The sequence below is a fragment of the Vicugna pacos genome, chromosome 1, assembly GCF_048564905.1.
Source record: "Vicugna pacos chromosome 1, VicPac4, whole genome shotgun sequence".
Taxonomy (NCBI): domain Eukaryota; kingdom Metazoa; phylum Chordata; class Mammalia; order Artiodactyla; family Camelidae; genus Vicugna; species Vicugna pacos.
In genome coordinates this window covers 7,678,627-7,699,094 of record NC_132987.1, presented here as the reverse complement: position 1 = coordinate 7,699,094, position 20,468 = coordinate 7,678,627, and the positions used below count along the sequence as shown (strand labels likewise).

At 40.1% G+C, this 20,468-nt stretch overlaps 1 long non-coding RNA gene across 1 annotated transcript in view; it reads right to left on the bottom strand.

The window, feature by feature from the left end:
- The window catches only part of LOC140688810 (uncharacterized), a 134,509-nt gene extending 114,073 nt beyond the window's left edge, over positions 1 to 20,436 (bottom strand). The window contains exon 1 of the long non-coding RNA XR_012063666.1: positions 20,308 to 20,436. This is a non-coding gene — a long non-coding RNA (uncharacterized lncRNA). The remainder of the gene's footprint in view (positions 1 to 20,307) is intronic.
- Between the last annotated feature and the right edge of the window lie 32 nt (positions 20,437 to 20,468).

Genomic DNA, 20,468 nt, shown 5'->3' with positions numbered 1-20,468 from the left:
AATAGTCCACTGAGTGGCAAAAACAACTGGTGTGTGTTCAAAAAGCAAATTAATTTTAACTTAAGCCTGAGCAAAATATTTTGAGATGGTAAACCAGACTGTCCCCCGCCCATACACACAACAAAAATTTCAAATGCATCCTTAAGTCAGTTTTTTTACAAACTCCACTATCTCCTCTGCATAGGAAAATCAAAAGTTGACTTCTTTGTCTAAGAATATGACTCAGTCTACCTCCTCAGAAAAGGGTAAAAATTGAGGTTAATGACATGCCCAGAAAACTGCAATGCTACATGAGATTTCACATCATATTTATACACTTCATATCAAGAAGCTGCTGATTATTACTTCGGTCCTCCTTCCTCATTTTCCTGCATTTCCTCACCCCAGTCACACTCACCACGTCCTGCAGTCATTTCTTTTTCCATTTTACACTTGCTTCACCTTTAAATGACGCATGCTTTAAAACACCAGGAGGAAGGGCTGAGTTGACGTTCATAGTAACTGATTTTAATTCTTCACTGGGACTAAAGAGCTCTCATTCAAAAAGCACTGTTACACTCTGACCCCCTCAGATAAGGTAGCGTTTGAAATGAAAAGTCTGAGTGTATAGTACATATAACACAGAAGTAGTTTGGTACCAGAACGTGAAACGATGTCTGTTTCTAGTATTTTCTTGATAATAGAGCAGATGTCTATTACTCATATGCTAAATTTGCTAGCAATGGGTAAGTTAATATTAAAAGGGAAGTTATTCTGGCACCCTACCACCACCACCGCTTCATCCAGTCAGCTTTTCTCATGTCAGAGCTTCTATTAATAATAACCCGTACTTGTTAATATGTGTTCACCATATGCCAGATGCCATCAGGCACTTTACACTTGTATTTTACACTTTACATTAGCTCATTTAATTATCAAAACAATCCACAGCAACAATCATTTTAGAACTGCAAACATTGAGTTTAAAACAATTAATAAGTAAAACCTAATTACCTCCTCCCTCTACCAAAAAATAAAAAACCAATAAATTTTTTTAAAAATTAAAAATGGCCCTGGTTCACACCACTGGTAATAACAATGCTAAAATCCAAACTCTGAAGTGTCAAAGGTCATGCACTAAACTCCATGCACTGATGCCTACTCTGAAAACAGCAAAAGAGCTCAAAAACAACAAGATGGCAGAAGTTTTTCAAAGTCTAGTGAGATCCAAATGTCAACGAAAGCTTCCCCTAAGAGCTATTCATTACAACTATCAGCTCTTGCTGGTTTACAAACAGGTTAAAGAGGAAATTAGCTGAAGTAGATTTTAATCACTTAAATGGATTTTTTTTCTCCTTCAACAGGTGATTCATTTCACCAAAGCAAATTCTGCCACGAGAATTAGATAAACAAGCAACCTGTAATTGAACGGTTCTTATCTAGTCTTCCCTGGAAGTTAGTGGAATTGGATTCATGGTTTCTGTCCCTTTGACTATAAAAAAAAAAAGCTAATATTTCAATTAATATCTTATAGCAAAGAAAAGGAGCTAACAGTAGCATTTTGCTTTTTTCCTATCTTTACCATGTTTAGCTATTTGCAGCTGAACCAGTAATACCAAAAGCATGGAGGTCACTCAAAAATCATGGACCTTAACTCTGCAAGTTACTTAATTATTTTTAAAAAATCAATGTGACGTGGTTCCTTGGGTGTTTATACATTATTAATTTATTTACCATAGTACACAGAAATTTCATCAACCCAAAGCATGTTGAACAGTCACCAAGGAAATCACTTTCTTCTTAGAGAAATTCAGATGATGAGTTACCTTTGAACTAGAAGTAAGGGTTATATAAAGAAATGGGTAAGGGGTATGATTTCCAGGAAGCTTAATTTAGAAAAAGACTGGATAAAGAAGTTGTGGTATATTTATACAATGGAATGCTACTCAGCCATAAAAAATGACAACACAATGCCATTTGCAGCAACATGGATGTCCCTGGAGAATTCTATTCTAAGTGAAGTAAGCCAGAAAGAGAAAGAAAAATACCATATGATATCACTCATATGTGGAATCTAAAAAAAAAAAAAGGAAAGAAAACAAATGAACTTATATATAAAACAGAAACAGACTCACAGACATAGAATACAGACTTGTGGTTGCCAGGGGGAAGGGGGTGGGAAGAGATAAACTGGGAGTTCAAGATTTGCATATAGTGACTGGTATATATAAAATAGATAAACAAGTTTATACTGCATAGCACAGGGTAATACATTCAGTATCTTATAGTAGCTTATGGTGAAAAAGAATATGAAAATGAATATACGTATATTCATGTATGAGTAAAGCATTGTGCTGTACACCAGAAATTGACACAACATTATAAACTGACTACAACTCAACTTGAAAAAAGGAAAAAGGAAAAAGAAAAAGAAAAAGCCCGGAGTTTGGGCCAAGATGGCAACATAGGAAGACCCTGGGCTCACTGCCTCCCACAGGCACACCAAAATCACAACTAATTACAGAGAAACTCTCTACTGGAATGACCTGAAGACTAGCAGAAAAGACTTTTCACCGCTGAAGAAATAAAGAAGGAACCACAACAAGATGGACAGGAGGAGTGGAGACACGGTTTAGTCAAAACCCACCTCCAGTGTGGGCAACTCCCAAAGGGGGGGAAGTCATAATTTCAGAGGTTCTCCCCAAGGAGCAAGGGGTCAGAGCCCCTTATAAGGCTCCCCAGTCCAGGATGGTACACTGGGAAGAAGAACTCCCAGAATATCTGACTTTGGAATATTACTCAGCCACAAAAAAGAATGAAATCTTGCTATTTGCAACAATGTGGATGGATCTAGATAGTATTATGCTAAGTGGAGTGAATCAGACAGAGAAAGACAAGTGCTGCATGATCTCATTGATAAGTGGGATCTAAACAAACAAAACGAAAATAGACTTGAACACAGAAAACAAATGCATGGTTGTCAGAAGGAAGGTGTAAAACAAGTGAATGAGATTAAAAGGTACAAATCTCTAGTTAGTACAATAAATACATCATGGTGATGGAACATACGGCATAAGGAATATGGTCAATAATATTGTAATAACTTTGTATGGGGACAGATGGTTACTAGACTTATGGTCTCGATCTTTTTCATAATGTATGCAAATGTCAAATCATTATGTACTACAACTGAAACTAACACAATGTTGTATGTCAACTATATTTCAATTTTAAAAAAGAGGAAAAAAAGAAAAAACCCTGGAACCTGCGATTATAATTATATGCTCTGAAATGAAAATCCCTTACTGGTACAGTATCAGAAGAAACCTACCAATAATTCTGTACCATTCTTCTGTTTGTTTTTCTAATTTAATAGATAATTATCAAATGCTTCCTAGGAGCCAGTCGCCATGTAAGGCACTGGAGATACAGCAGTGAATAAAACAAATGTGACTCCTGATCCTTAGAGCTTATAGTGCTGGTAGGGGAGTCAGGCTTTGAGACACCTCTGGTCTTAAAGATGCACAAATATAAGTCTGATCATCTCCAAATCTGTAGAACTGTGCTTCCTAGAGAAAATTCCATGAAACTCCATCTGTCCAGAATTCTCCAGCTTTCCCTAATTGGGGCCAATCCCATTCTCTGCTCAGAAATCCAGTCAAGAGTAACACCTTTAACTGCTAGGGCTGAGTGGGGTGAAGAGCTTCCCAGATTGAACAAATTCTAAGAGTCCCAGAGGCTGTTGGTAAGCATATTCTCAGCTCTTCTCCAAGGACAAGATTCAAGCCAAAGCATGTACTGAGATATCCTTTGTATCATGTGAAGAGTAGGAAGCAACAGGGGCCATAGAAAGAGCCTATGTTTGGTGGTAGGAAATACTCAAATCAAATTGATTCAAACAATGAAGGGAATTACAGGTTCCAGTCACCGAGAAGCCCAGAGGTCAAATGGGCTTTAAGTGCAACTTCATTAGGGTTTGTTTTCATTTCTCTGTGAATTTTAGGCATTCTTCTTTGTATCCACTTGGTCTTCAAGGTGGCTTTTCTCATGGACAAAAGAGCACTGCTAAGCAGGAGTGGAGCTACAATTCTTTCTCAAACACATCCAGGTTTTATAGTTTCCCATAACAATAGAACAAAACCTCTAAGGTTTACTCTGATTGGACTGCCCCTAAGCAATCACTGTGGCCAAAGGAATATCATGTACATGCTGGCGTCTGCCCAGGTCAGGAAGTCCCCCACCTTGGCCAATCTCTCTGCCCAGGGAAATGAGATAATCCTAAGTGGCTTTTCCTGTTCACAGCCCAACGCAGGAGACGTGGATCATGGTGGCCAACAAAATGGAACGAGGTAGAATGAATGCCAGGGAGACGACGAGAATAATTGTTTTGTATGGTTTTCCTTCAATTAGTTGTTTATCCATAGTAACATGTTTCCTCCCAACAGAAGCAACATCCAGTAAGCAAAGCCTAGGCTAGTTGACTCACAACTGATAAAAGAAGTGTTTCCAAATTCTTCCCCTGCTAAATCAACAATGACACAGAAACTCATGTGCTGCTTTGGTGCAGCTTTATCAGTGAAGGAGCCTGGGTAACATCCCAGCTGATCAGTCAGCAGCAGCTGAGGAGAGAATCAAAAAATCACTTTTCAATTGTCTATCCAAATATTATCTGCACTTGATCTGCAGACATTCAACTATCAACCCAAGGGGACTTCACCCAAACAAAGCAACTCCTACAACACCCTGGGCTCACGGTCCCAGGTGACCACCCTCTTGGATGTTCATTAGAATTTCGTATTCTCACTAGACTTTTTTAGAAAATGTCCTTAAGCTCAACAGAGCAGCCTGATTTCTCTGCTAATTACTCTGATTCCCAAATGTTAGGAGGGACTTTTGGAAGAAACTATATTTGGTGAAATGTAGGTTTTCCAACTCTTTGTAAGTGAACTTATTTATCCTTTCTTTCCAATTTGAGTTCCCCACAGGAATCAATGGCTTTAACCATTAGAATGCTGGTCTCAATAGGCAAAATTCTTTCACTTCTCCGTTGTATCTTTTTGCTTCCAAGTACAACGTGGTGAGTAAGAACATGAGCTTTGTGGTCTGAGTCTTGTGTGTGAGACAAGTCTCCACTAGCTGTGTAATCTATGTTATACCAATTATCTGTTAAAGGAAAATTTTTTTCTAATTGTAAGGTAAAATCATGACTCTCAGACAAATGGATACAAAATGAATGTGTCAAAAAGTTTATTTAATGCATTAGTCAATGAGGAAACCAGTAAGATGTTACAACCAGCTCCAAGGATAATTCAAAGAACTACATCTATATAAGCAATAAGGAACACTGAACTGAAATTACAGAGGCAAAGAGGTCTATCCTCAAAGCACTAAGGAGCTACATTTTGAACACAGTTTATCTGCATTTCTAAGGAAAAGAATCATAATTGTCATCAGTTTTCTGAAGCTTACAAATTGGTAAATTCACTCAAAGACAGTGAAAGACACAGATAACTCTGAAGACTGCACTAATAAGATGTTTGGTAACCTTCTTGCGGAGGAGGAGCGGAGGTGGGGATTTGACCATTTCAAAGTTTTTCACCATTTTTTCTGAATATGTCTGTCAAGTTAAAAATCCATCAAGAGAATGAAAAGATAAGCTACAGATTGGGGAACAAATATTTGCAAGAGAACATATTTGACAAAGTATTGTTATGCAAAATATACAAAGAACATCTAATACTCAACAACAACAACAAAAAAAACCTCATTGAAACACCTCAACGGACACCTCACTAAAGAAGATATATGGGAGTGCGGGGCAGGGAGGGTACAGCTCAGTGGTGGAGGGCATGTTTAGCATGAAGTCCTGGGTTCAATCCCCAGTAACTCCATTAATTAAATAATTAATTAATCAATCCTAATTACCTCCCTTCCCAAAAAAAAAGACTGAAAAAGGAAGATATACAGATGACATATAAGCATAAGAAAAGATGCTCCACATCATATATCATCAGGGAAACGCAAATTAAAATGACAATGAGATACCACTACACACCTATTAAAATGGCCAAAATTCAAAGCACTGACAACACCAGATGCCAGCAAAGCTGTGGAACAGCAGGAACTCTCATTCATTACGGGTAGGAATGAGAATTGTACAGTTACTTTGGAAAATGGGTTGACTTTTTTTTTTTAATAAAACTAAACACTCTTACCATGCAATCATTCTCCTTGTTATCTACCAAAAGAGTTGAAAACTTATGTCCAGCAGGTAACAATGAGACAAGTGAACTACATCTTTACCAGACAAAACAGAGTTTGCCTCTGTCAGTTACCTGCCATTTACAGAGAAGTTCAAAATGTCTCAAAGACAAGGAACAGCCAGAATTTTACAACCCATAAGGGTGTGCCAGAGTTTTCTACTGAAACACAAAGTTTCTCTCTACATGTCAAAGGGGGTTGATAACTGTACAGACTTCATGGTGTGGCCTTTGGAGAACTAAACAGTCCAAAACACTAATCATACGAGACTTCCTCTTCACATAGTGCTGGGTACACAACACCTAATAAATGTGAACAATTACTGCTGCCATTGTTATTGCTGTTACAGTAATCAAAGTATCTTTCTCACACCTGGCTTTATTTTTTTTTACACCGTTTTTAGTACGAAGATCATCTTTGCCCATTTCCCACTATTCAATATAAACTCTATTAGTAATTTAGTTTATTTCTTTTATCACTGCTTATATGGATAAAAATACACAAACCCAAATGTTTAATAATCAGAAAATAAACAACCAAATGGTTTATTCACCCAATGGCACCATGAATGGTAGCCAAGACAACCTAAAACTGGTGTCTAAGGAGAGTTTTAATGATGTAGAAATACATCAGAATACAAAATGAATGTGTCAGCTTTAGCCAAGTAAATAGGATGGACAGATGAGATAGATAGAAATTTATGTATGAAAAATAATAGAAAGAACACTTGTTATATCTTGAGACATTCTGCATCCTCTCTCTTTACCCAGTAATATTTTCTGAGCACCTCCATGTTTCCACAAATAGTCCCTGAGAACATACACTCTCAAAGTTATAGCATAAGACATTTCATCTATTTTATTTTTCTGTTAACCTCTGACTCTCTCATTGAGAATTATGGAATCATGGATGGAACATTAAATTGGCAAGTTCATGCTGCAAGGACCCAAATAAGTCTGCATTTGAGACAAAGAAGAGTCCAAACCACAAATGCTGTGGTCACCAGATGTCCAGATAAGAGAACTAATAGAAAGGAAACTGGCTACTGGAAATAAGATGGAAACAATCATATTATAGTCTAACATCGACATTCATATTAAAGTTTGGAATGAGCACACAACTTAAAGGAATTGAGGCTCTTCTCCTGCCCCAAAGGTGAGTCAGAAAGTCAGACATGTCCCTCTTCCATTCCTGCTGTTTAAGCATTAACACTACTGTATCATTCACTAATGTCCATATTTTCTCATGCCTCTTGGGTTTTGTTCCAGCAGTTCTTCTGTCTGGAACACTCTCCCCAACTCATCCATCTAGCAAACTACTCTTCACCAAGTGTGAGTTCAAAGCCACCTTCTGCATGAAGCTTTCCCTGATTCCCCCAGGGAGAGTGAGGGTTTCTTGTGCTGACGTGCCTTTCTGGCTTTGTAGGCATCATCGTAGCTAAGGTAACGTAACCCTTCACAGGCTGGTCTTCCCTAGTGTACAGGGAATTCCTTGAAGGTAAGTTTTTCACCTCATCATTTCCACTACCTAGTATAGTAGATGCTGAATAAGTGTTTCATGAATAGATAAATGAACAAATGAAAGAAACTTTGTGATGGAATAAAGTGGAGTTTGATTATTTAGAATTAAAGTTTGGGGTTATAGCCATTTGGGCTGTCTAATTCCTAAGAATCACTAATATTCTCATTTTACAGATCAGTTGAGATCTAGAACGATTAGGTAACTTACTCAAAAAAAGTAAGTTTCAGAAAAGAAATACAAAGGGCCCTTAATTATATGAAAAGAGAAATATAAATTAAAACAATTTTTTACCTATTAGACTATCAAAAAAAAGTTTTATAACAGACTTTCTTGGCATGGTGTAACAGGTACTTTCATATATTGCTGGCACAAGTATAAATTGGAACCACCACTAATTTGGCACTATATATCAAAATTATATATTTATGTAACTTCCAACCCAGAAAATATGCTTTTAGAAACTCATCCTACAGAAAGTTATACCTGTATAAAATGGTATATAAATGGTATATGAATAAGAAAATCTATTGCTTCACAGTTTATAATGGCAAGAGGTTGGAAGAATCCCTTTTGACTGTCCACAGGCTAAATATATTATGGTACATCTAGAACGGTGGTTCTCAAAGTGAGGTCCCCAGACGGCTGCATCCACATCTCCTGAAAATTTACCAGAAATGTAAATTCTCAGACACCACCCCAGACTCTTGAATCAGAGACTTGAGAGTTAATCTGTTAATCTGTAGTTTAACAGGCCCTCCAGGTGCTTCTGATGCACATAAAATTTGAAAAATATTGACTCAGCAATGAAGTACCATACAGCTGGAAAAAATATGAGGGAGGGAGCTCTCTATGTCCTGCTAAGGCAAGATCGCCAAGATCCTCCGTTAGGTGATGAAAGCAAACTACACATGAGTGTCTATGGTATGTTCCCTATGGTGTAAAAGGGAGGAGGAAAGAAATCATATTTTAATTGACTTTCATATAAATTTTTAAAACTCTGAATATCTGAGTAGGTAAGAAATTAAGAAGACTAGTTACCTTTGGCTGAGGGATCTTGGTAGGTAGAGAGGACAAAGAATAAAAGGGAGACTTGTAACTATGAACTTGTTTGCACTTCGTGATTTTTATTTAACCATATGAATGTATTAACTCTTAGATAGATGGGTACATAGATACATAGATAGATAAGACATTTTTTTCTAAGTAGGCATATCTCCCAAGTAGTGGCTAAAAAGGATTACTACCTTGGCTGGTTGCTTCCTATGCCATCCTTTTCATCAAGACCCTGGAGAATTTTAAACTTATTTTTTTCCCCTAAGAATTGGTGATGACCTGTAATAAAATTTAGTTCATAACACAGACAGACACACATACACATACATACACACACACACACACACACACACACACACACACACACACATAACAAAGGGCTGGCTGGTTTTATTGCTTTGTTATCAAGACAACTGATTTTCCAATTGCTATTTCTAAGTTCAAAGACATTTGCTGCCCACGTGCAGGAGTTTGCTCAACTGTGGGAAGGCACTTCTACCCACAAACCGCCTGCCTATACTGGGGCAATGATTTAGACAGATCTAAGCTTAAGGGCCATTAACAATGCAAATATCAGGTCACATTCATCGATGATAAGTAAATTAGGTAAACCCTACTGCAGGGTTTGTAACCCTAGAATCCAAGCAAAGTCCCAGCGTTTCAACAATTTCAAATGTGCCGTGCCTGCTGAGACCAAGAAATGTCTCATGGTGTTACACTAGACGTCTGCGGGACGTTAGTGCGGTTGTTAATTTGATGTGTGACCCTCAGTAATTACTAAGCGATTCAGTTGTCCTTCCTACTTGAAAAAAAAAAAATGAACATACTCATCTATCTCACTGAAATGTGATGGGAATTAATTAGGGATTTTTTTTAACTGAGTAACATTTTTAGCTCTTCAATTCCAGACATTATGCAAAAAGCAAATAGCCTTGTCATAAATGTCTCACTATTTTGTCCTATTTTCAAGGTAGTGACATTCGGACAGAGTTAAATCCCAAGATCCCTGCCTGCTGCCAAACTCCAAAATGGAATCAACAGCAATGACCTCACCTTCATCTCCAGAAGGACTGGAAAATTACAGCTCCAGGTGGCCCTTGCTGGCGCATGTCCTCGGGAGACCTTTACAGGACCCGTGCTGTGGAACAAGAGGCCTAAACTCGGCATATTTACTGTGCTTCTTGCTTTGATCTGAATCTGCCTCCAATCAGTACCTTTGAAGTCCACGTATTTCCTGAGACGGCTGCCCTGCAGATGCCCAAAATGAGCCATGAGAACTATTAAACTGTGTCCTGCCCTGTCGTGGACACTCAAATGGAGCATCAGTAAAAGGAGACAGGAGAACCAAGAGAGACCACAGCCCAGGTTGGGGACAACTGCTCCCAGGGTCCTTCTTATCTATTTCAGAGACATGCTGTAAAGATCTTGGAAAATATTTGCCAGGTGCTTTGAGTCCTGGAGAAAAAATGTTAGTGGAATCCTTTGAGACAGAGAAGAGGAAAGAGGGGTTATTTTTAAGGCAGAAAGAGCAAAGGGGATAGCAGAAATTCAACAAATACTGGTTGAGTGCCAGCCTTGCACTGGGCCCTGGGCTCAATACAAAGATGAGGGAGGCACGCACAGGACGGCACTCGGAGGAGAAACAGGAGGACCAGCTTAGTAATAACAAGGTGGATTAAAATAAATTTCATGAGAGCTGCTCCTGTTGTGTTATTTGTTTGTTTGTTTTCGTTCCCAGCAACTAGCTGCACACAGAAGAGGTACTCCATGACACCAAAGACATGAAGGAACAGATAACTGCATACACAACCCTGGGGAAACATGTTGATGTCTTAACCTGCCAGACTTTCTGCTCGTCCCCCTGCCTGTGACTTTAAAACTGTATTCATCACTGAGATGGTGCCTTTTAGAAGCACCATTTGTAAGGTGCTTCATCTGAAGTTTATTACTAGCAACTCCTCCTACCTCTTGGCTGCCATCAAAACAGGGGGCAGCTTGGAGCCTAGGCTGAAATAATGCTGCTCCTGGCAATAGTCACGTCCCCGCAAAATTCTTATGTCAGAATCTATTCCCCGATGTGGGGGTATTGGGAGGTGATTAGGTCATGAGGTTGCAGCCCTCATGAATGGGATTAGTGCCTTCATGAAGATTCCTCAGAGGACTCCCTTGCCCTTCTGCCACGTGAGGACACAGCGAGAAGATGGCCATCTATGAACGAGAAAGCAGGTCCTCACCAGACTCCAAATCTGCAGGCTCCTTGATCTTGGACTTCTCAGCCTCCAAGATGGTGAGAAGGCAATGTCTGCTGCTTAATGTGCTCAGTCCATGGTATTTTTGTTAGAGCAGAGCAGACTAAGATAGATACTAAGATTGCATGTCAGGAATAAAGGGACCAACTGGTCCCATTTTGCCCTGGACTTCCCCCTATTTAATAGTTGTAAGTGAAAAATATTGCCTGCCATATCAGAAAACAAAGGATGCTGGAGTCACTGAGCCATCACATTGCAGCTGCCCCCAGTGGTAAGCCCTGAAGGAACTCAGGAGAAAAATAGGACACTTGCCACGGCGTATCAGCTACAGCCACCCCAACAGTGCACCCTGAGGACACTCGGGATAGGAAAGAACAGGACACTGGCCCTACATAGCTAAGGCTCATATCAAAGGAATGATTTCAGTGAGTCCAGACTCTTGCATCTTCCCCTACATAGAAAAGCACCAAGTTCCTTGAGATGTCTGGTTTTCTTTAGTTAACAGTAATTTTGGATATTCCTGCTACCTGGTCTTTATTGCAAAAAATTCCTGTGTATCCTGGCTTCTCCCCTGCCTCTTCAGAACAGTCCCTCAGAGCCATCTGGGAGGCTCGTTTCATGGGCTTGAAGTCCTCAGAAATGTCCTCCAGATAAAACTATTTCGCAACTTTTAGGTTGTACATTTTTCTTCAGTGGACCTAGTGAAAGGCTTGCTTTTTGGAAAACAGTTCCAGTCAGACTGGGGTGGTGATTCACCTTTATTAGGAATGTCCTACTGATTTTTCCTCAAGTATTTTCCCTCTGGTTTAGTGTCAAGAAATTGAAAATGTCAGACTGTAATTTCCTGAAATACAAGTTAGTGATTTCCCTCCTACAAAAATGAACCTCTTCTCACCCCTCATTTCTCTCCAGAATATTCACACTTGGAGAAGTGATCTGATTGCTATTGCCACTACCCACCAAAAGTCCTCACTGATTTGTATCCAAAAAGTTTCAGAGCTGAAATATAAAGAGAATTAACTAATTTAAGTCCTTTTTCTATAGCTGAGCAAACTTGAATCTCATACAACATTTTAGTCAGCAGAACAAGGCCAATACAGGTCTCCCAATTTCCAGATTTGTGCCATTTCTTTCAAATGTGGCTTTTAAAAAATTATATTTTATGGTCAATAAGCCCAAGCTTTTCCATGTTTTGTTTCCCCCTTTACTAGACTTGACAATTCCTAATAAAATTCTTCATAATTCTTTTAAGATGATTTTATAATTTGATCAACAGGACTCAAGCTGTAAGTACTGAAATTGGCTAATGAAAAACTAAAGTGACATAAGCCCTTCTATTCATGATGCCAAAAGTCCATTAACTTTGTTTCAACAAAACAGGAATTTTTTAAAGTACTCTTTATGAAAACGAATATATGTATGTATATGCATGGCTGGGACATTGTACTGTACACCAGAAATTGACACATTGTAACTGACTGTACTTCAATTTTTAAAAAATTTTTAATAAACAAAGTATTCCTGTATTTCATTGATTATCAGACTCGTTCCTCTACTTGCCAGAGCCCAGGACTGCCTCTTGGATTCCATGATTTAATAACATAAAGAGTAACACACACCATGGTTACCAGTTTAACAGTGTCATGGAAACTCTGCAATAACCCTGTCAGGCTGTGTAAAGGATGAATTGTTCCCTGAAGTGTTGGGTTAAAAAAAAAAAAAGTTGTCCTCTGAAAGTTTCACTGCAAAATCAATACAATGCATAGTGATAGAGATATGTATGCAGAGTTGACTTATAAAGGTCAACTGAATCCCAGACATGCATAAGGCAAGCTTGGAGATATTTGCCAATGACTGGGTCATTCTTAATGAAGCTCACTGTACAAGTCAGAGAAGCTGATACCCCGACTATAGGAAAGGCTACGTCAGGCTACCCTTACCCTGATGCTCCAAAGTGCAATCCATGTAACCAGCTCCCTTTATTTGAATCCTATTCCCACCTGATGGCATTCTCACTTTGCTTGAACTTCCAGAATAACTTGCCTACACAGATGGTAGACGCTAGCCAAAGAAAACCACTGTGCATTCCCGGGGACCCTACCTTTCTTGTTCTAAATTTAAAAATGTCCATGCTGGTTTATACATCATTCTTAGTGAATTTGGTTAACAAGTTGTGACTTAGAAGAAGAGACCCCTGTCAGCACAGGGGAAACCCTAGTCTGCATGGATTATGGAGAATTCCTCCAGAGACTCCTGGGCAGCCAGCTAGTTCACTTCTCCTGGTGACCCACTGCCCTTGGCTCCGCATCTTCCACACAAAGTTCACCTGATGACGTCCTCCTCGTTTCACCTATGAGAAAGCTAACCCTGGGAGGTCAATGCCTTTGCCATTGCTACTTGGTTAATGCTATAATTGGGAGCTGGAACCCCAGCCTTTGACCCCAGCTGCAGTGTACTCCCCTACTCTGATTCTGTGGTAACGCCTCTGGTGTCTTATAGCACACTACCTTGGACATGCCAAGTGTCAGTCTGACAGTATCCCACATCTGCCAAGGGCCCCTTCTGATGCTGCAGAAGCCTGCCCGGCTCATGTGCAAGCACAGTCTACAGGCTGCTCTCAGGGACAGCCCTTAACCCAAGGACAAATGAGAAGGGTTGGATAAATATCTCTGCCTCCCAGTGTTATAGCAGGCAGATAGCTAGATATGAGCAGAGAAAGGGGGCCTGGGCCAAATGGCGGGAAACCGTACATCCTGTGAACAACAGAGGCCCTTGAGCAGACAGAGAAAATCAGGAAGCTTGAGACTGATAAGAAATCACACATTTTAGGGTGACAAGTGTCCCAGAGGCAGGCAAAGAAAGGTGGGGAAGGGCAGGAATCTCCAGGGTCTGAATGTAACCTTTTGCTCATTATGCCCTCATTACAATTAAATTAGCCTTGCAGATGAGAAGCACCCATCATGCACTGATGCCATGACACTTCCAATCTAAACTAAATAAGGACAAAAATCCCTCCTCCCTTCAGGAGGGTGGAGCTAGGGTGGAAATCAGGGAATAAGACCCCAAAGCCCTCCGTCCCCAGTGAATATTCTGCCCATTCTATTTTTACACCCTGTGTCACCTACTTGCCAAAGAAACTCAGGGCAGCCACTCACCTGAGCCTGCCGGCTCTCCCCTTGAGAGTGTGCTATCCATCCCTTAATAAATCCTCACTTTACTTTCTTGACCTCGTGTCTCATCTCTGAATTCTTTCTGTGATGAGACAAGAACCTAATTACCAGCAACACTACCCTACAAGAGGACTCACCTAAGAGGTACGCTTCTCAGACGGTCCCAGAAGATTCAAGTCTTTATTTCCTACAACAACCCTGATACCACCCCCCTGCATGGGTTTCCTTCCATCTTTGTCTACCCCTCCACTCTTTAATGCCTGCTTCCTGGATCATTAGCAAATAAAGCCCCCGAATTCTTTTCTCAAGCTTTACATTGAGGGGAACCCAAACTGAGACAGATACCTTCCTCCCCAGAGTAAACCAAGATAACTTTCTTTCCTCCTGAAATCCAGAAAGTAGCTCTCTCACTGCAGCTCTGGGAAGACCCACAGAAAAAGCACTCACTCGGGGCTTCATGAGAGACACAGAAATAGTCTGGGGCCAGATTTGATGGCCCAGGTTCTGACCCAGTAAATAAGAACATTGAAACCCTAGATCAGAGCGACCCTTCGGGCTTCTATAAAGGGCCCTAAAAGCTAACAGAAGATGTCAGCCTCCTGGGATCTAGAGAACTCAACAGACTCCCCCTTGCAGGCTTCTGCAATTACCAACAGTCAAAGTCTAATTATCTATTACTATATAACAGTGTAACAAACTACCCAAAACTTAGTGGTTTAATGTCAAATTTATTTTGCCTGGAGTAAAATACTTTTATAAATGCTGTCGTGACCCAGTTTTGAGGCCCTGGCTAGAGGCTGCTCATTTCCCCTTCTTGAACAGCTGATTACGTCCACAGCCCACAAGCACCCCTCTACCTGGCCATCACACTTCAGGCCACTATAAACCCACTGTAATTGTCTCAGAGCCAAGGACTGTCACTGAACATAAATTTGTGTGCCCAATGCACAGTGAGTGAGGCCAAACAAACCAAATTGTCAGAGTCTGGAGGAGAGACAGGTCGGTGGCAGGGCCGAGCAAGGAGGGTGGGTGGCTCATGCCCAAGAGAACCCTGAACTCCCTGAAGGGTTTCAGCAAAGCGTATATAAAGGCCATCAGGGTGAGGGGTGTCACAGGGTGCGTGATCAGCTCATGCACAATTCTCTGATTGGCTGATGTCGAGGTAACAGGGCATCAACACTGCCAGCCCTTAAGCACCAGAAGGTCTAGGGGGCCACATGCTCTCCATCATTAGGTAGTAAATTTCTTCCATTTGGTGGTGGGTTTTGGCATCTTAAAACCCCAGGAAATGTGCATGAGATACTATTATCTGGGTCCCTCAGAGAGGAGCTACAGCAGAGGGTATGGGGGAGGGGTGTGGCCCGGGAAGGACCAGTAGGGTCCTGCTCAGTTACAAGTCCCTCCTTTCCTTTATACTCCTCAATCTTCAGGAGAACAAGTGTTAAGGAAAAAAAGGGAATAATGTTTTGGATACAGAGGTTAGCCATCAATTCGCCAGAGAAACCTGGTTTTAAGGGAACTCGGTTTCAATCTCCAGTCCCATTCATCCTTCCCCAAACCTTTCAGGGAGTAAGGCGAAAACTGCCCTGGCTACTTCCTGCTGAAATGGGGCGAAGCCCTGCCTCAGTCTGGGGAGTGGACACCGAATTGAAAATACTCTTGCTTTTCAAGTCCTGAATCCAAGGCTTGTGTGACTAAGACCCCACTCTTTTAGTTCACCCTTTTGGTGCCAACAGACTCAATTAGAAGAAGTGGGAGGGATGACGATCAGAAATTTAACAGACAAAGTAGACCTCGTTCTCCATTCCCTGAGGGGTTCAGAGAATAAACCTGAACACCAATCTGGAGCTGGCCCTTTGGGAGAAATTTGCAGCCAGTTGTCCATTTTATCTAAGTAGGTTTTAACTACTGATGTGCTATTAATACACACATAACAGGAGCTACTGGCCATTATACATGTCTCCTCCTTTTTTTTTTTTTTTTTTGTTAACAACTGATCTAAAGCAATTTTATTGTCTAAAAATTTAATAGTTACAGGAGGAGATCTTCAGGTCATAAGAATGACCTGCTTGGAGAATGGCTGGTGGCGTCCTGAGTCTGACACTACTCAGAGAATTCAAGTTCTCAACAATACAGGAACGTGTATGAAACCACACCCACAATGGTCACCTTGGAAGTCTGAATCCCAGCTACTCCGTCTTGACTTTCCCCTTCAAGGCCAAAGCAGTTGTGCAATGCATGTCCAAAAGGCCATAAAACAGGCCACTCTAGTCAGTAAAGTCCAGGTTAAACCATGTGTAAGCCAGAGTGACTTCCCCATGCTGCAGTATGTGCAGATTTTCCCACTATTTCCCCTTTTGATTGTAAATCTTTCAGTAGAAAGCACTGATGATCAAACTACCCATCCCTCAATGCTGGGGCGATGGCTCCCACCGCAGGTTAGATTGTCCCTCGGGGTCAGGCCTCCTTCGTATTTGCCTAGGTACCCACATTGGGGGTAAACTGATCAGACATCGTGAGCAGGCTCAGAGGCACGTTAACGGAGAAATCCTTTACAGGCCATACATTTTATCACTTATACCCAATTGTAACACAAGCATCGTACACGTGCTTTTAGCAGTAGACTTAAAGCATGCAGTGTTACAGATCATGAGTAGTTACCCTCTGTGACAGCTCCAGTAGAGAACACTTTTTCTATCCTAAACACTGAGGGCAACATTGTGGTTGGAAATAAAACAGTAACTTTCAATATTGATAGAAAGACAAACATTCAGTAACCAGTTTAATTTAAAAAAAAAAAAAGATGAAAAGCCAGTAGTATTTCAGACAAAACCAAAAAATTATAACCATATTCATAGTTTACTCTATGCTATGCAATTAATTCTTTTTTACTAACAGTTTTATGAAATCAAAGTTTTCATTAGACTTTTTGAATATCTTACCCAGTTCAGCAGTATGATTTAAAAGAAACCTGTACTTTGTCAAAAAGTCCTTTTTATGTATCTTATTGAAGATGAAGCAGTTTTGCAAAGTACCTGCTTAACTGTCTATGAATGACACAAGACGTAAAAAGGCACCATTGAAAGATCTGGTTACAATGTTTTTGACAAAGAAGCTTAATCAAGTCACTGCGGCATACAACATTTTAAGATAACAATTAGGCTTATGATTGCTAGCATTATACCAAGACATGTTAAAATTTCAGAAACCTCATATAATTTCTAGAATGTCTATATTAATAACACTTATCCATACTGTATCATCTGGGAAGACTTATCACTCAAGGCTTCCTGTGCAATTTAACATACCAACCAATCCTAGTTAGTTTAATATTTTTCTCTGAGATGCCTCAGGGGCTCTCTGCAGCAATCTGAAGAACTTTCATTAGAATGTTAGGAAGTTTGTCAAAAATACCCAAGTTCCACACAATCCGTTATCAGAAGCATCCTGAGTAAACCTGTTCTCTTAACAGAGCGGAACCTAATCTAGTCCTGCACCAGCCTACTTTTATGACAAAATCCATTTACCTAATTAAGTTCAATTTAAATTTAGCCTGACCATGCACAAACCTCCTTTTTTTAGGGCATCCTTTCTACAAACTTTTCCCTTAACAAAATACAACTCCATTCCTCACACTTTTTATTCTAAACATATATCCTACTTTCCTACTGTACACTGAAGTGTTTCCTTTATTATTTTAGTAGCTTTAATGACATATAAATTAGAATCCTCACCTCGTAAAACTCTTAATTTCTAGTGAAAACCAGGAAGTAAACAATTATGAACTGTCTTTTACATTAGTGTTCTGTAAACTGGCAAATACCAATAATAATTTCTAACAACATGTGCTTTTTATAGAAAATATCTCAGTGTGGCACCAAACATACTTAATAATGTTCTAAACATCACTAGTTTCTCTGTAAAGGGAAGGCAATGTTCAGTAAATAATGTTCCAGTATCTTATTTCTGTTTGGGAATAATCTAGCTATTCAATAAACTTCCATCACTTAACTTAAGTTAGAACAACTCTAAAATTTCAAGTTACCAAATATCTAGAGAGATTATTTTTAAGTAGACATTCTTAAAACATAATTATTTCTTAAGAGTTCACCCAAAAGGTCTTGTGTTACTTGCATTTAATTTCCTTATAAGATTTTTATCATACCAAGTTAATTTTTTTTTTCTTTCTGCTGAAAAAACTGCAACAGAAACAACATGAACTTAGCAACCTTCAGTAAACCTACGAACAACAAAAGACATCTCTGTGTTGATTATACCAACAAGCTTAAGCTAGTTTAAATATCAGATATTAATTTAATATCAAATATTTCCTAGATCACATGAACCTGAAATTTGGTGTCTAGTTTCTTTTATACTTAGAAGTATTCAATTTGTAAGTGCTTACTTTTAAGTCAATTAAATAGAGCTCTTATATAAAAGTGTTAACTTTTACATAAAGGCCAACAGAACCAGAGATCTCAGTTTTTCCACTTGAGTTTAAAAAAATCTTTTTTCCTTGCGAGACCAGGTAGATCATCTACATCTCAAAGGCACAGGAAGAGAAATGAAAATTCCTCCTCTAACTGCTTTTACAAAACCCAACCATCTTGATTATTTTCAGGGATTTTTTTTTCCAATTCCCAAATATCTACTTCAGTTTGAAGAAATAACAGTAAGAGACAATAATATATAATCATTCACTCCATTCACATGTCTCACTTTCAGCAAAACCAGAAGAGAGCACAGGATTTGAACTCAGATACCAAGATGCTTACTCACACACACACACACCCCTACCCAAGATAAAAGCCAAACTGCAGAAGCCCCACTTTAATATAACAGCAGAGCCATCAGGGCCATTGTTCTCCAGATCTCAGGAGTGCTAAGGTCACACCGTGTTACAATAAAAATACCATTTTCCTGGATAAAGAAGATGTGGTATATTTTTACAATGGAATACTACTCGGTGATAAAAAAAGAATAAAATAATGCCATTTGCAGCAACATAGGGATGGACAGGGAGATTGCCATTCTAAGCGAAGTCAGACAAGAAAGAAAAAATACCATATGATATCCCTCATATGTGGAATCTAAAAAAAAAAGACACAAATGTACAAAACAGGAACAGACTCATAGACATAGAAACAAACTCATAGCTACTGGAGGGGAGGGGGTGGGAAGGAATAAATTAGGAGTTTGAGATTTGTAGATACTAACTACTATGTATAAAACAGATAAATAAATTTCTACTGTGTAGTACAGGGAACTATATTCAATATCTTATAGTAACTTATAATGAAAAAGAATATGAAAAGGAATATATGTATGTATAACTGAATCACTATGCTGTACACCAGAAGTTAACAGAACATTGTAAACTGTAAACTGACTATACTTCAATTTTTTAAAAAATCATTTTCTTTCATTTATGGGAGCATAGCTAAAAATCTCCCAAGTTTTGCAAAATACATTCTAGGAGGACTGTATATAAGATAGAACAGAGCTCAGATCATCCACACTTAATTATTCATGGCCAATGTTACCAAATATCAAGCAAACAATAATTCAAAACAGTCTCTCTGGGTTAGAGTTCCTTAGCCCCAAAGGGCAGAACCCCAACCAACATCCCATCAGAGATCAAGCTGAATGAAAGACCGTCCTGAACATCCTGACCAAAAGGGAACATCCTGACCAAAGCTCCGCCCCTGCACCCCAGGTGAGGCCAGTGCCACAGGGAAGGACACCCTGGTGCCCTCACACACAAGCCCAGGTACTCAAAGACGTCTCAACCGGCCAGTGTAAGTACTGACACACGCGCACAACCAACAAACACGGCCACACAAAATATCTGACAAGGTGCAGCTCCCAAACTCCACTTCCACTCCCAGACAGAGGCCCCCAAATGGATGGGCCTGGCTCCCGAAAGAGAACGACCCAGAGCGGCTCCCTTCCAGAGAGCAACGAGCCCAGGTGGACGCGGGGGGGGGTTCCCAGCCCTCGCGGGCGAGAGCCACTCACCCCCATGACACGGACTGTGGGGAGGGTCCCAGCCCTCGCGGGAGAGAGCCACTCACCCCGTGACACCGGCTGCGGGGAGGGTCCCAGCCCTCAACAGCTAGAGTGACTCGCCGCCAAGCCACCCCAAGTGCGGACGCAGCTCCAGACGTTTCTCGGCTGCGAACAGCCCGGCGCAGGGCTGTGGTGCCGCGGTGCCTGACGGGACAGTCCCTCCCAG